The following is a 15,104-nucleotide window of genomic DNA, read 5'->3' on the forward strand; positions in this document are numbered from 1 at the left end:
ATGGTCTTTGTATTGCCATTGATCCGGGGGTGGATACACCCAAGGAATACATTATTTATGCACTTTTTTTTTTCTCCCGACAGTTGAAAGTAGTGAGTCACAAACAGTAACCGGATTAGATGGGTGATGCACCGGAAGAGAGGACACCAAGGCCGCAGAGTGTATGGGCAACGCAGTGGACTAAAGGCAGCGGCCACAGAACAGCATGTTAGAAGGCTTTCATCTCCCAACAGAACAGTAATTGTCAAGATAATGTACTTCTCAACCTCTCTGTATACAGGGTCCCATGTCATCATTAGCATGGGCTCTGAAAATGCTTTAAACAACCTCTTAAACCTCGATGAGCTAATCATATACCCCTGCAGTAAGCTGTTAAAAGTCATTTCTTTTTCTTCCTGCGGGGCAAATAAGTAACTGTGTGATCATCAGCTGTGCAATCTGCCTCTCAGTTTACCTCATGTGGAACGTTTATGTGGTCGTGCTTTCATCGTGTAACCATATAAATTGCAAAAGATAAAACAATAAATGCGGTGATTTTGTTTTAGCATTTTTAGTGTCTCAGGTCATTAAGTTGCTAATTAGCTGAACGGAGCAAAGTGCTCTCCTTTTCTTAAGTAACATGTTGAACAGGCTTCCTGATGCAGTCATGTAAAATAATCCCATTACTTTCTGCTGAATGCTTTTAGAAATAATGCATCTTAACATGTTCATACCATCTAAATTATTCAAATTTCTTTGTGTCCAAGTGTTTATGCACGTGTGTGCTGTGTTGGCGTGGGTGTTTGTGGGATGCCTTTAGGGTACACATATGTCTTAAATAAGTCACTCCACCGCTTTAAGACACAGCGGAGTTCATACCAATAATACAGTGCATTGCTGGAAATATTAATATTAATTAACATGTGCAACATTTCTAAGAAGGTCTGAAGCACTTCATACGGACATAGGTAAACCAAGTTAACGGAATGTTCTCACTCAAGGCCTCTTTCTCTCTGTAACTCCCACACTATCTCCTCTGTTTTACTGAAGACAGACAGGACCAAACGCATTATGGCTGTTCAAGGCCCATGAACTGCTACGATACAGAAAGTGTGGGTCATATCCACACCAAAGCTTTTCTACAAACATTTCTCATGCTCACTGATTAAGCAGTCTATCAAAGTAAAAACTTGGTGTTAAACAGCCTTATTCCCCTTTCTTGGCAGGGGCAGCATCTTTGTTGCTAAGCACCCATTTCTGCAATGTATTTGCATTGCACATCACACAGATCACATCTTGATCAAGTGGTAGGCCCATTTCCAGCACTGTGATGTATTTCTCTCTTTTGTAGATGGAGTCTGAGGTTTTTGAAGCTGATGAGCTTTACAGTGTCTGCTCAACCAAGCCAGCTCCTCCTGCTATGACTCCACACCGCTGTTGCTGCTGCCAAACAGAACCAAATGAATTTCAGTGAATGTGAATCCACGGGTAGAATCGCTAGTGTCACAAACATAGACATATATAAAATCATGGGGATTTTTTGTTCAATATTATGTATCATGCAACAGTACCTTTTCCTTTGTTCAATACATAGGCTGTAACTGAAGCTCCCTGAAGCTAATCAAAACACACTCACACAGACACACAAAGAAACAGACTTTTCAGAGCCAGTGCTATATGAGCCCCCTGTCTCTGTGCATCTGTATGGATGAGCTCCAGGCTGTGACCAGCAGACCCAGAGTTGGACAGCCTGGCATCCCCTGAGGAGGCCCCGTTTCCCTCCTATTCATTCCTCCTTCACATGCAAAGCCCCAAGTGCTGGAGGATTTTACACTAATACATGCTCATTGATTTATAATTCACAGTGAGCATGCCGGCATCCAGGACTGGGAATTACACATGTTGACAATAGCAGTGGCACTTGTATACTTGGAAGTAAAGGTCAATGTTTAAATTTGGAGGTTTAATTCCCGGCTCATCAAATAGGAGTGGGCAATACAGGCCTGCAATATCTAATGTGGCAGTCGAGCTGAATTCGCACTACGTGTGAGTATTTCTGAGGACATGTATATTTAATCTTTGTCATGCATTGCCCACATTATAAGGGTAGCGGGGGGAGCTACTTGTTGTGGTGCTATCATCCACAGTTTTATTCAAAAAGGCATGTGATGTAATTTATATCCCATAGCCTGCATGTTTGTGTATATACAGACCCATTTGTAATGCAGCCGGCATGTGCCATTTAGTGACCTTTATAAAGTGTGGCTTACAGTTCTGTGAATGAATACATATATTTATAAAGCAAAAATACTAAGTGGAATGGGTCGGCTAACCATGGCAGGCAGGGTGTTCCATCATGGACTGCCTGCAGAGGCACATAGAATAATCATCATCGTTTTGATAATGTTACAGCGTGATGGTGTCATCTCTCAGTGTTTTGATAAGTATCTGTGCCTTCGTGTCCCAACATAAACTACAAAGTCAACAAACTACAAAGTACTCCACAGTGTAGCTTAACACTACTTTCTATTTCACTTCATTGTTTCGATATAATGCCAATTTAAATCCTTTACTACATCCACAAATATTGTCGTGACATACAGACTCATTTGTAAAAATGTCAGCAGCACAAACAAATATCAGAGTGAACTCAGGTCTTCAATCCGATGAGTCACTAAGTAAACAAAGCCCCTCGTGGGCAAGCAGTATTTTCATGATGACAAAATGTCAAACAGTAATAACAGATTACAAATGTAAGTGAGAATAAACATTCTACTTTTCTCTCATGTTAGTAAATCCTGCAGTAACTGAGGGTATGTTCATAATGAAAAAGATTATTAATACCAATCTGAATGGGCAAAAAACATGATAAAACCTTCTTAAAAAATTCATGGTAATGTAATAAACTCTAAAATCTAAAATGCAATTACTACTACAGATGGGTTTACAGTGACATATTTTAAGTAATGTGGTAATAAGATCTTTCGGAAATCTATTTACTGACTAATCTAAAGTAAGTCATCAGCTAATAACATAATTAGTCTGTGTTATTATTGTAAGAGTTTAAACCCTGCAACAGCCGATGCAATTATTAGTGAAGTGATAAATTAAAAAACAAAAATAATGTTTGGATTTTTTGCACATTATTTATTTACAACTGATTAAAGGAGACATTGTAACAAGTCCTGAAATCTGATGAGTTCTTACACTGTGAATCCCTTCAAACCTTTTTTCTCTCCATGTACCCAGTAGCTATGCATAAACCAGCAAACTCATAGTCTCTCGCGCACACACACACACACACACACACACACACACACACACACACACACACACACACACACACACACACACACACACACACACACACACACACACACACACACACAATAGCCCACATTTGCTCCAGACAAACAACTGAATCATCAGACAACATCCCTCTGCAACCAAAAGGCGAACAGGAGTAAGACCGCAGCAGGCAGAAGATTATGTGCCGCCGTCAGAACCTCCATCGCCTCCCTGAAAGACTCCAAAATGTCTAGAGCTTCCACTTGACAGTCAAACCTCTGGTAACATACTGAGCAAGCTGAGAAGAGGAAAGGAGCGAGCCTGAGTGATAAGGAGAGCGGGAGAGAAGCTGGGAGGACGAGTTCTTATCTACTCAGTATGCTCCCCAGCCCAGGAGCAACGGCATGACAAAGGTTCTAATGAGTCTCCCATCCAGTATAATCTGAGATTATACAAATATAAGAAAGAATCAGGCAATAAATTAAAAGGCTAACGCTGAATCACAACCCCTCCTCCCAATTTATTGGCAGTTTATGCAGAAGCCTGATATAGAGCAGGAGGTGACTGCAGTATATGTGAGCTCAGGAGCAGTGCTGTTATGAAACTGGGCTGGTTGTGCTTACTGGAGAGCAGCCAACTGTCACTGTCTTAAAAGAGTGCTGCAGATACAAAAGGAACTTTTTGTTCTCATACAGAAATGAATCTCATGTCATCTTCTTCTTGTGCACCAATAGAAAAGTTAGGATTGACATTTAGGCTCTGAAACCCAATAAAAAGCAGGACCACCAATTACAGGAATCCTGAGCCTAACTACTACATATACTAGTCCTCCTTTATTCATTCATGACTTGCTTCACTCTTTAGGCGCTCTTTGGAACACACTGCTTTCTACAAGGATCTTTTTCCACCAGGAGATTAAACCTCCTCAACAAGCCGCGGCACAGCGTCGTGTGAACCTTCGACACCTGTCCAGACGAGCCACTTCACTCTCCCAAAACAACCTCAAGTCCTGTGCTGTTACAGGGGTTTTAAGGTGTGTCGGCATTCTTACTCCTCCCCACTGACTCGTTAAGACATAAGCAACTAACAAACATCCAAGCTGTACTTCAGCCCATATGAGCAGTAAACCCAGAGGAGGCCAGGATCAGTGACCTGCACTAACAAGTGCAAGGCCAGTGTCCTGCTGAGAGCCTTTCATAGTCTGGTAGAAGTGGGGTTATGGGAGCTTGTCCAATGCAAGAGGCACAAGTGCTGTTGGAGAGTCAGAGTCCCCTCAGAGGCAGAGGAACTATCCATGTACTGACATTTCCTCTATTGTTGAAATGAAAAGGCACATCTGACACTCTGACACATCCAGATCTACCTGTGAAGCATTAGAGGGGATACTGTTATGTACATAACGACCAAACCTTTCTGGACACCAGCCTGTCCGCTCACAGCTCAAGAATACATTTTAAACTGCTGCCTGTCTAATGCCATTAGTATGATCTCTTTAAGTGACAATTTTTTGCTAAAAGCAACACAAGCAAATTTTGTTCTTGTCAAATCCATGCACACACTTATGCTTTAGTATGAATCTTGGATTAAATTCATTTTACGTTTTCCAAAAGTGCACATGCTGAATAAATCATTTCGATACCCTTGATATTCAGCCCTTGATCTGCTCTACAAATACCCATCATTTAATGGGACTATAGATAAAGATAAACAAAACAATGCACGCAACAAAGAGATGAATATGTAAGTAGGCACTCACCTTGATACAAGAGACGCAGCATTTCTGTTATCATCTAAAGAGCAAAGCGGTCAATACTCTAAATACCCTGTTTCACAGCTGAAAACTAAGGGTGCAGACAGAGGATGCAGGTGGCAAAGTCGCTGTAAGGACACCCTGAAGAGGCTGATGGAGGCAAAACACAAAATGGATGGCCCCAAAATTGGCCTCGCTAAAAAAAGAACCAGTATCAATCACTGCTTGCTATTAAGATATAGGCAGGTTATTCTACTGTGTGAATATTTAATGATCCTTAATTAGGTTTTAAAACAGGACAGGTCAGTAGTACCATATAAGTGGTTTGGTTGTTGCATTTGCTTGTTTTTGGCTCAAATGAGTAGTTGGTCAATTGATGAATACTGACTGAATTACATAGTTTAAGAAAACATGCATAGCACAGGGCCACACAGGACACAGTGTCCCTTTACATACAGCAAAGGGGCTTTGTACAACATCACGGCCAAGGATGTGACAGCACATGTCACATTTGTACTTCACTGCAAGGCCTCTGTTCATACAAGCAACTGCAAGTGAACTGGATGTCAGCATATTTACATATACACTGGTGGTAATAAGCCATTAAGGCAAAACCTTGCACGGGTAAAACAACACGACCTATCACAACAGGGGATTTGTTTCATTGAAAAAAACTTTATTATATCTGCAAAATGCTGGAATATGAAAGTTTTGCAAGTGAAATTCAGATGCTTTCAATTCACTTTTGGGCCTTTTCCAGGTGGCACTTGGTGACTCAGGTAAGTCCAAGAAAGCTTCATAGTTCCTTCTGAATACAGAATACAACAACTACAGTGACAGGAAAGCACATCACCCATGAATCATGTTTTGGTTTTGGGTCCCTTTTCCATTTAAAATTAGTTTCACTGACAAAGAGTAATTTTGCTCAAAGGGGAAAACCACCAAATCTCAGATCTAATATATAATTTCATTCAGATTTCCAACAGCTGAGCTTGTAGTAGTGATACATTCTCTGATGTCTCCCATCATAATCAAGGAAGAAACAGCTCGCAGGCTGTATGCATGTGTTCTGCACTATGCACTTGCTAGGTTTATGGGTGTAAAAAGATGTACTAAGTGAAGCAAAAGTTGAGATCAAGGTTCATTTAAACTGTGGACACTACTTGACGGCATTTGATCTTTCTTTTGTGTTTTTTTCAGGAGAACTAGCCCAAAAGACCTATTTTTTTCTCTTTTCCTCTTGTTCTATCTCAACTGTCACATGGTGCGACACCCTCTGCCCCCGATTCTTCGTCAGCTACCTCACCCCTGACCCTTACTAATGCTCCTTGTCGACACACATGGAAAGGGACTTTTCCAAAGGTGGTACGACACTTATTGCCCTCGGTAGCTTGCCCGGCAAGGTCACACTGCAAAGTGACACAGACAGCAAGGTCACTGTCAATAGAAGCTAGTAGATCAGTAGATCAGTCCTCATGCCCCAGACAGCCACTTCCTGCTTACTGTATCCCAGAAGGACTACACTGCCACCAGCAGTCATTTAGCACATCACATTTACAACAGACACCAGACAGAAATCCTTTGTGCTTCTTTTCCTCATCTCTTTCGCCAAGTGTTTCTCTTTGTAAATAAAAGAAACTGTGGCCATACTTCCAATTCATTTCAGTCTAAGTTATTTTCAGTGATGCTGTCAGCTGCCTGCCTCAAATACACACACAAAACAAGAGCTACACAATGAAACACACATACAGTATGCCCTTATTATACTTGTCCAATGTTTTTGTTCATGTGATTTTTATTTATGGTGAGTGCAGCAGCTGTCCAGTTTATCCAAAGGTCTTCCCACACATGTCTTTTAAGAAAGAGCTACATTTGTTTAGCAAATTAATAAATAAGCTTCAATGAATTTTTCTTCTGTGAAGTATGCTCTATCAAAACAGAATTCTTTACCCCTTTCAGCGACAGTCAGCCATGATGAGTAAGCATATTCCATAAATGACACAGCTGTTCGAGCATATTGTGTTTCGCCTCATCAGGGATTCAAAGGGGCTGACAACAGATCAGCCAAATCCGTTCACGGCTTGGTCTCCAGCTGACCAGACCTCCTTTTAAAATAAGGTCTTTTGTTTGTGCCAGCCAGCTGGTGATGTACAGTATATGTTACAGATGTGTGGCTGATGATTGCTAGCTTGAGTGTGTTAATGTGTTTTAAAGTAAAAAAAGAGTTAAACATATGAAGCCTGTAAAAGGAATGTGATGAAGCCACACTGTGTGACAGAAATGGGAATAAAGTACTGCTTCTGATAAGACGCTAGTGAGAAATAAATCTATGAATGTATTAGTTACCTAATATATTAAGTTTAAATATATAAATCATATTAACAAATGAGACAAAAACCTTGTTTCATTTACATTTATGGGACTTTCATTGACCATGTCAGAACCTGATATTTACAAAGTACACAATCCCAACTGTATCCAAAGGTCACAGAAGAAAAAAAAAACTTAAATTTGAAACCCAGTGTTTCAGTCTGTGATCATTGATTTTTCTTCCATGTCCTTAATGGACAGGCTAAAAATACGCTGTTCTGCTTCTGGTACAGGGCTCGTTTTTGACAGAGCTCTCTGTCCTCAAACAACAGGAATGTGGTTTTACTATTTTCATGATATACAAATGTTATATGTTACACAAACTATTTCAATGGAATCATTTCCCAAATTGGGATCAATAAAGAAACAGTCTTAGTCATTTCAAATGATTTTCATATATATTCTGCAGCAATAAGAGCCTGAAAGGTATTTAAATGGCTGTGCTAAAATACAGCTGATCTTTGAACTCTGGATCAAATTACATTTAATTTCAATCTCATCTTCACTTTTCACAGCTTTAAATGCATATTAAGATCAAATATACTGGATTTCTGCCATTGTGCGTGCAGACATGTCGCCTTTTTCTTTCAATAGATAGGTAATATTCATGCAATGAAATAAGACATTTGCAAATCTTGACAAACTCAAACTTAATAGCAGATAACTCTTTAATCTAGGCAGAGGGAAGTTGGGACTGCCCCCACACACTTTTTATCTTTCTGAAAAATTCCAGTATATGTGTCTGCTCTGTTTCATTTCTTCCATTAACAGAGATAATTTGACACCTCACTGACATACAACAAGAGAATATTTAGTTTACATTTACCTTTACAACAACCAAAGCAATGATATCTCACATGTGCTGTGACTTTGTAACAGTACGCCACTCTCTGAAAGCTAACCATGTGATAAGGTTGGACATTTTTAGAAAAGCTATAACAACTGATGATATCCATGGAATAGTCATATCAATGATCCCTTACACAACAATGTTGAGCATCATAGTACCACTTGCAATATAAAAATCTGATATTAAAATACTAGGTCTGATTTACAACTCCTATAATTGCCTCATATTTTGCTGATACCAACCAAAAAGACACACATGATTGCAAATGATATATCATATTTGGAAGCAGGTGTGTCAGATTTCAGCTGCCTACTGGCATGCACGCAGACTGATTCAAACTCCGATTCTGACTAATAAATCAAAACCACAACATTTCTGCCATCAAAGTCGTTTCCTCTGATTTCTGCCGCATGTGAACATGCTGTCCATGACGCTGAATAATCACGAGGTAGAAGAGGGCTCCTTCCCTCTGTTCCGTCCATACGGTGATTCATAGGATGCATAATATCACTGAAAATGGAGGGCCTTGTCTTTGACTGCTCTGCTGACACCAGAAATGGGAGAAAAACAGGCTGTATACTGTATATCCCCTTTTACACAGAGAGAAGGAGATTATACACACACAGTCAGGCCTGCATACATAGACCTGAGCACACACACATCCTGTATGCATGGCCACAGTGCACATCTACCCCTCTTGATTATACACATAGACAGATGTATACAAGCGCACACACAGTCTTGCACTGATGCACATATACAGTGCTGAACCAAATCATTTACCAAATCCAAAGGGCTGAAAGAGGCAGACACAGCATTGCTAATTCAGAGTTAAAAGAACTACAAGGAAGAGCCAAGTCCGTCTTAGTGCTTTCCTTTAACCATGCCACTCCATATCAGAGGCAATGCGTCAGTCCAACCATGGTTAACACTCAATAAAACATCAAAAGGGATGAAGCTCAGAGCTCTGGACAAATACACACCCACGCAGATACCAGATACACTCAGAAACTCCCCTTCACTCTCACACGCTCTCACAAACACATATGCACGTATGTACACGCATGCACATATTTAACATATACATACTCTGGATGTAGCTCATTAGATTAAACGAATACAGCAGGAAGAGCAGATGAGAGCTTTGCATCTCTTTCAAGAGGAAGCAATTGCATACTATGTCTCTTGAATGCAAAATGTGATTTCAATAGAACATTTGTGCACAGCAGCTTCTTGCAATCAATCTATGTATGCAGGGGCACAATTGGCGATTTGAGCCACCTATAGCCAGTCAACACCAGATACACAGGAGCTGTCATCAACTTCCCATCAGGCTCCACTTCCCCCCAGTGGATGTTCTGCAAGAGGAGAGACACTTCTTTTGAAATTTTTATATCCAGAGGCAAAGGCATTTAATGGTCACTGCTTTGCATGTTACATGAGGAGGTGGCATTATAATCATCTGCCCAGGACAAAGTTGGGCTTTGACAGCTTAGACAGGCTATTTATTATTCAATTATTTTAAATATTTCAGGGGACCAACAGGATGCTCATGCAATCATTAATATTTCAACCGTCTTACAAAAGGAGGTAGCCTTGCACTTGTCTGGTATTGATCAAGAGGGCAGCATATTCACTCTTCCCACAAAAGAGCACAATAGTACACCCTTATCCTTCTGTCTGTTCGTCTGCACTGTCTCCTAAAACAGTCTTTCCATCAGGAAAGGACCTTGACAAGCAGAAGATACAAAGAAATTACTGTATCATCACTTTCTCACTTGGAGAGGAAGAGCACGAAAAAAAAAGAGAGATAAAGAGACATGAAAGAGATGCATTGCTGTACCACAATCATACCGACAAACTTATACACAGAAACTGAAGGTGAGGGTATAATGTAGGCTGTCTTAGTAGTGTAATACTGGACACAATCAGTTCTCTGCAAGCAGAGATAAAAGGGACAGCGTAGCTGTTAAAATGCAGAGGCACTCACCATTATGAATAAAATGTGGCTACTGTACAAAAGTAATTCCCTGCGCTCTCAGATACTAGCTGTTGCAAAGACGAGGACAAACAGCCACCGCAATTATGCCCCTTCCACTAGCAGCCTCCCCTGGTGATAACTGCTATGTAGCGAGGAAGCAAAGAGATGAATTGCTTTGCAGACAGGCATCTCCCCTCTCAGCAAACACACATGCACAAGTATGCAGATACACATGGAAACATTCTTCTCTGCAGAGGGGAGTATTGATCCAATAGCCGTGGAAAAAAACAATGATTTTCTCTGTAAGCCCTCTGATATTTTATTGTATTATTCAGATATTTAGCTCAACTTCATACTTTCTATAAAACTGACTAAATACGTTCTAGGATAAGACTCACACACCTTTTCCATCTTCCGTTCTCCTTCCCATGTCACAGTATCTTTCATGCTGAGCTTTTCGGGTCTCTAATCTGCCCTTTTCTCAAAAACCTGGAGGGTGCCATTAATGTGCGAGAGCCCGTGGATGCGTCCTTACCTTGAAATAACATCCAGAAACCTACAGTCCACAAGACAAGCTGGCTGAAGCTCGGTGCTGCTCCACAACAGAAAAAGGGCAAAAATCCTCCAACTCTCTCAGAATCAGAACCAAATTCAAAGCCTTTCCAGGTTAGAACTTACTTTTTGTGAACAGGATGTCCTTCATTGATTCTGTACATAATCCGTTCCGTGGTTCAGGAGAATTTCTTTTGGGATGCTTTCCCCTGATATTCCACCTTGGCACAGTGAAACAGTGTTATGTATTCTACTGGAAAATGTGTGTGTGAGAGACTGAGCGAGAGAGGGAAAGAGGCACTGTAGGATCTCTTCTGGTGCGCACTACCAGCTCCACTGAAAGTGAATCCAGCCAGTCTTCACAGATCTCCTCCTGCCTTCAGGAATGAAATTCAGCATCCGCTGTTCATCCCCGCAACAAGGGGAGGGTTTCCCCCCCGGATGAAAACTTTCAGACACCTCTCCCAAAGCTAGAAGAGGTGATAGTGGATGCCAGTAAGCCCTGATTATGTGTTATTTTCCTCGATATCCTCCCTCCTCAATGGATTTTTCCTCCTTTTCCTTCTCCAATTTGCCTGTTATGTAGCTGTCTCTGCTCCGGAATAGGGTCTCACAGAATGGATGCTGAGAAAGAAGCGGAATGAGGCGAGCCGCTTGTTCTCCCGCTCCGTCTCTCCCTCTCTCTCTCCCTCTCTCTCGCCTTCACCCTCCCTCCTACATGCCCCCTCCCTGCTTCTCACTGCACCTCCCCACCCTTTCGTTTTCTCTCTCCTCCTCTCCTTTCCTCTCATACACACAGAGATATGCACCTCTCTAGCTCTGGCTTTTCACAATTACTGCTGTGCCATTGCCAGCCATGTCAGACAGAAAGGTTCACCGCCCATACTCCTCAGAGAAACAAATAATGCTCGATAAATATGTAAAGTTAAATAGATATGAAGAAAGGGAGCAGCAGCATGAAAAAGAGCACTGAGCCAAGTGGCAATCTAATCTCCTTTCTTCACCCTTGTTACCTGATTACTAAATATCCCTAGAGTTTGCTCTGTTTTCCATCTCTTTTTAGTCATAACTTTTTCGTTTCATGAAGTCTGTTCTGTGGTTGATGCTGGCCAACTGTCAAGAGTGACTGACGAGGAAGACAAAAATAGCAAGCAAGAGAGCAACACACTGCACAGAAACAAGGACAATACATGTGCAGTAGCAGCTGCATAATTATATAATTAGCCACCTAAACAAACTGCCAGAAATTCTGTTATCATTGTGTATACATACACAGTGATTACTAGCCCAGAGGTATAGCACAATAACAAACAACGTGATGAACAATTGGAAGCAAAATAAAATTCTGAAACGTTTCTGGAAAAGCCTCCCACACATATATATAGTATCTCACCTCCCCACATGTATTTACTGAGAGACCATTCATGGCACACTCAATTTGTCATGTACTAAGAGCTGATGTCAACAATACATGCTGTTTTCACACACCGACTATAAACAACCAACATTACTAAAGCTGGGCAATATTAGGCTGGACTTAACCACAAGCTCATCAATTAGAATCTCCCACAGAATCAGAATTAAACCTGTCAGTCATACATAACTGCAACAGGACACAAAGAGTATATTGATTACATATTGGTTCCATTTGCACTTGGTCTTGATAAGATGATGCTGACCTTGATATTATCAAAGCAAGGTCGCATCTCATCAGCACCTTGTCACCAAAGCTCTGAGCCAAATGTTAAAGGGCCTCTGGCAGTGTCACTTGCCTACTATGTCCCATCCATCATGTGCGTCTATCTTGGGTAGTCATGTCAACAATGTCATTATGTTTCCTCACCAGAGAAAAAGTGCAGTTTTAGAAACAAATCATCTCACGCAGGGGTATTGTCTAGTTTTTCCTTTTCCTCAAAAACTAAAGTCTAAAGATCAGCGCACCACAATGGTATATAATCTGCGTCATCATGAATTGTCACGTGTCACCATGTGACAAGAAGCCACTGTCATATTTCCCAACATCAACATTCGTTCGGCCCAATTAGCACCTTAACTCTCCAGAAAATGAGCATTTGTTGCTGCCTGAATGGCAAATCTCTGCTACTTTAGCTTGACTGCTTCTGTCTGGACAGGCATCTATTGATGCGATGCTTTGTGACGTGGCCAGTTTGTTATATCTATGTGCTTCTACAAGACCTCTGGCTGTTACTCCCATATTTCAAATGTGTGCATATGTATTACTGGAGCAAAACTGGCATCATTAAACTAATTATAAGCCCACAAATCATCTCCGTATGATCTGGGATGAGTTACAGCTTTGACAATGTTGAAGGTGTTTTGTCATGAAACCTCTGAGCACTTCGTATCTGTGCCAAACCAAAGTCATTTGGCCCAATTAGAGTCCCATTAAGGAATTACTGGCAGCTACAGGTGTGGTTTAGGTGTGACAGTGAGAAGCAACTGCTCATTACAAATCAACCATGGCAACTCCTGAAGAGGTTAAGGTAGATGTGATTCTTCAAGGAAAGAAGAGCAAAGAATGATACTGAGGGCTGTTTTTGATGGAGAAGATGTTTTCGCTCTTCTCCAACTGGCTTTGGCAAGAGTTTGTCACATGTCATAAGGTCTGTTGATGTGAATTGTTGAAGTGACCCTGTGACAGATGGTGATAGACATCCATTCATCAGCCAGGTATTTTAAGAAAGGTTTCCAAGGATGACTTCCAAGATGGTCAAGTTAGTAAAAAACAGCCATGTCAGTTCTTAAGTTTGTCCCTTTCCATATTTCTCAAGAATTACCGAATACTATGTAGACCGTAAGTGTCAAAAATGTGCTACAAAACTAGTTTGAATGGACTTCATTATTCCAATTATCACACACACGTGTGAAACTAAAATATGTACATCAAAATGTAAGTCAGTTTGTCAGGGTGGTAGAGAGGGAGGCATGGAGGGGATTCAAAATTTTAAACATTGTTAATTTTTTCATGTTCTAACCGCAGGGGACGTTCATTTAATAACTGATCTTCATTCCATACTAAAATATTCCTATTCTGAGTGTCCAATGCCATAACAAGTAATTGGATTTATTACCCACTGAGATGGCTGAAATCAAAATTTGAAACATTGTGAATTTTTTTTCCATCTGCATTCAGAAGTCACCAGAGCTGTGGAGCAGCTCCCGCAGCTGCTTGTGTCACAGCCACAGGTCATAGAAGAATATTCCACCCTTAACATGAGAGGATCACCTTTTAAAAGAAAACTACTGACAAAACACATGCACCTCATCTTCTCACTGCTGTTTTTAAATGGTGGCTGGTGCATGACGACTGCCAGATGGAACAATGTGTGGCTGAATGCTTGTCAGATACACAGCAGGAATGTTCTAGGACTTAAAGCAACCCTCAATATTCATCACAAGTGTTTAATGTGAAAGGCAAGCGTCTCTACTTAAATAGCCCTCTCTCCTTTTCTCCCGCTCTCTCCCTTTGTGGTACAGCTTGCAGATAAGCCTGGGTAAGCCCTATGGCTGAGGCGCCAGCACGGCCCTCCCTGAATCTCATTGTCGAGGTAGCACAGTTTCCAACCAACTGTCCACAGGCGTGTGTTCCAAACCAGTCAGCAACTACAAGTCATTTGCCGTTCCACTGCTACCATAAACTAGACTTCTTCGTAACTTCAGAAAGACTACCAAAAGTTATACAAATGATGTATCCCCTTGTTTATCCTTTTTGTCGCTTTTAACATGTATGTATCACCAAAAACCAACTGCAAAATTAGTAATCCAGGCAAACCTACATTTAGTGATAGTGATACAATTTGACCAACACTGACTGGCAACAGTGTTTCCCTCCTTACTACCATAATTTACAATTAAAGACAGAAAAAGAAAAAAAAAAAAAAAAAAAAACATAGCACACTTAAATTTTTTTCACAAAGCAAAGTTTTTCTTACAGAACCTTAAACAATGAGAGAAACTAAACTGGCAATCTCTTTGGCATATCCAGTTTCAAACAAAAGAGGGAAAAAAAAAATCTGTATTACATTTTAAACGTTGCCCACTGCATGTACTGTATATGGGAATGTGAACGTTAAACCATAGAGCTCATGTAGATTAACATGTCTGAATGTGTGTTGACTGTTTTTTCCACATTTTGCTAAGCTGCATCCTTTAATCTTTTATAAACCCCATCTAACTAAACTTCTGTATACCATTAACTGTAAAAATGTGTCTGAAATGCTGTTTTTATGTCTCTAAAATGACCAGTACTTCTCTGGACACTGGACATGTTCACAAATGTCATTTCAACATAACTTTAAATACCAAAATTGCTT

General features: G+C 40.7%; 1 protein-coding gene across 2 annotated transcripts in view; it reads right to left on the reverse strand.

The window, feature by feature from the left end:
- Window positions 1-11,464, reverse strand: part of lingo2 (leucine rich repeat and Ig domain containing 2) — a 203,296-nt gene extending 191,832 nt beyond the window's left edge. The window contains exon 1 of one of the 2 annotated variants that reach the window (XM_070962111.1): window positions 10,897-11,464. The gene's annotated coding sequence lies outside the window, so the exon portion shown is untranslated. Of the gene's footprint in view, window positions 1-10,753 lie in introns of both variants that reach the window. The other variant, XM_070962110.1, reaches the window with a different exon arrangement.
- Between the last annotated feature and the right edge of the window lie 3,640 nt (window positions 11,465-15,104).

This window comes from Chaetodon trifascialis, chromosome 5 (genome assembly GCF_039877785.1).
Source record: "Chaetodon trifascialis isolate fChaTrf1 chromosome 5, fChaTrf1.hap1, whole genome shotgun sequence".
NCBI classification, from domain to species: Eukaryota; Metazoa; Chordata; class Actinopteri; order Chaetodontiformes; family Chaetodontidae; genus Chaetodon; species Chaetodon trifascialis.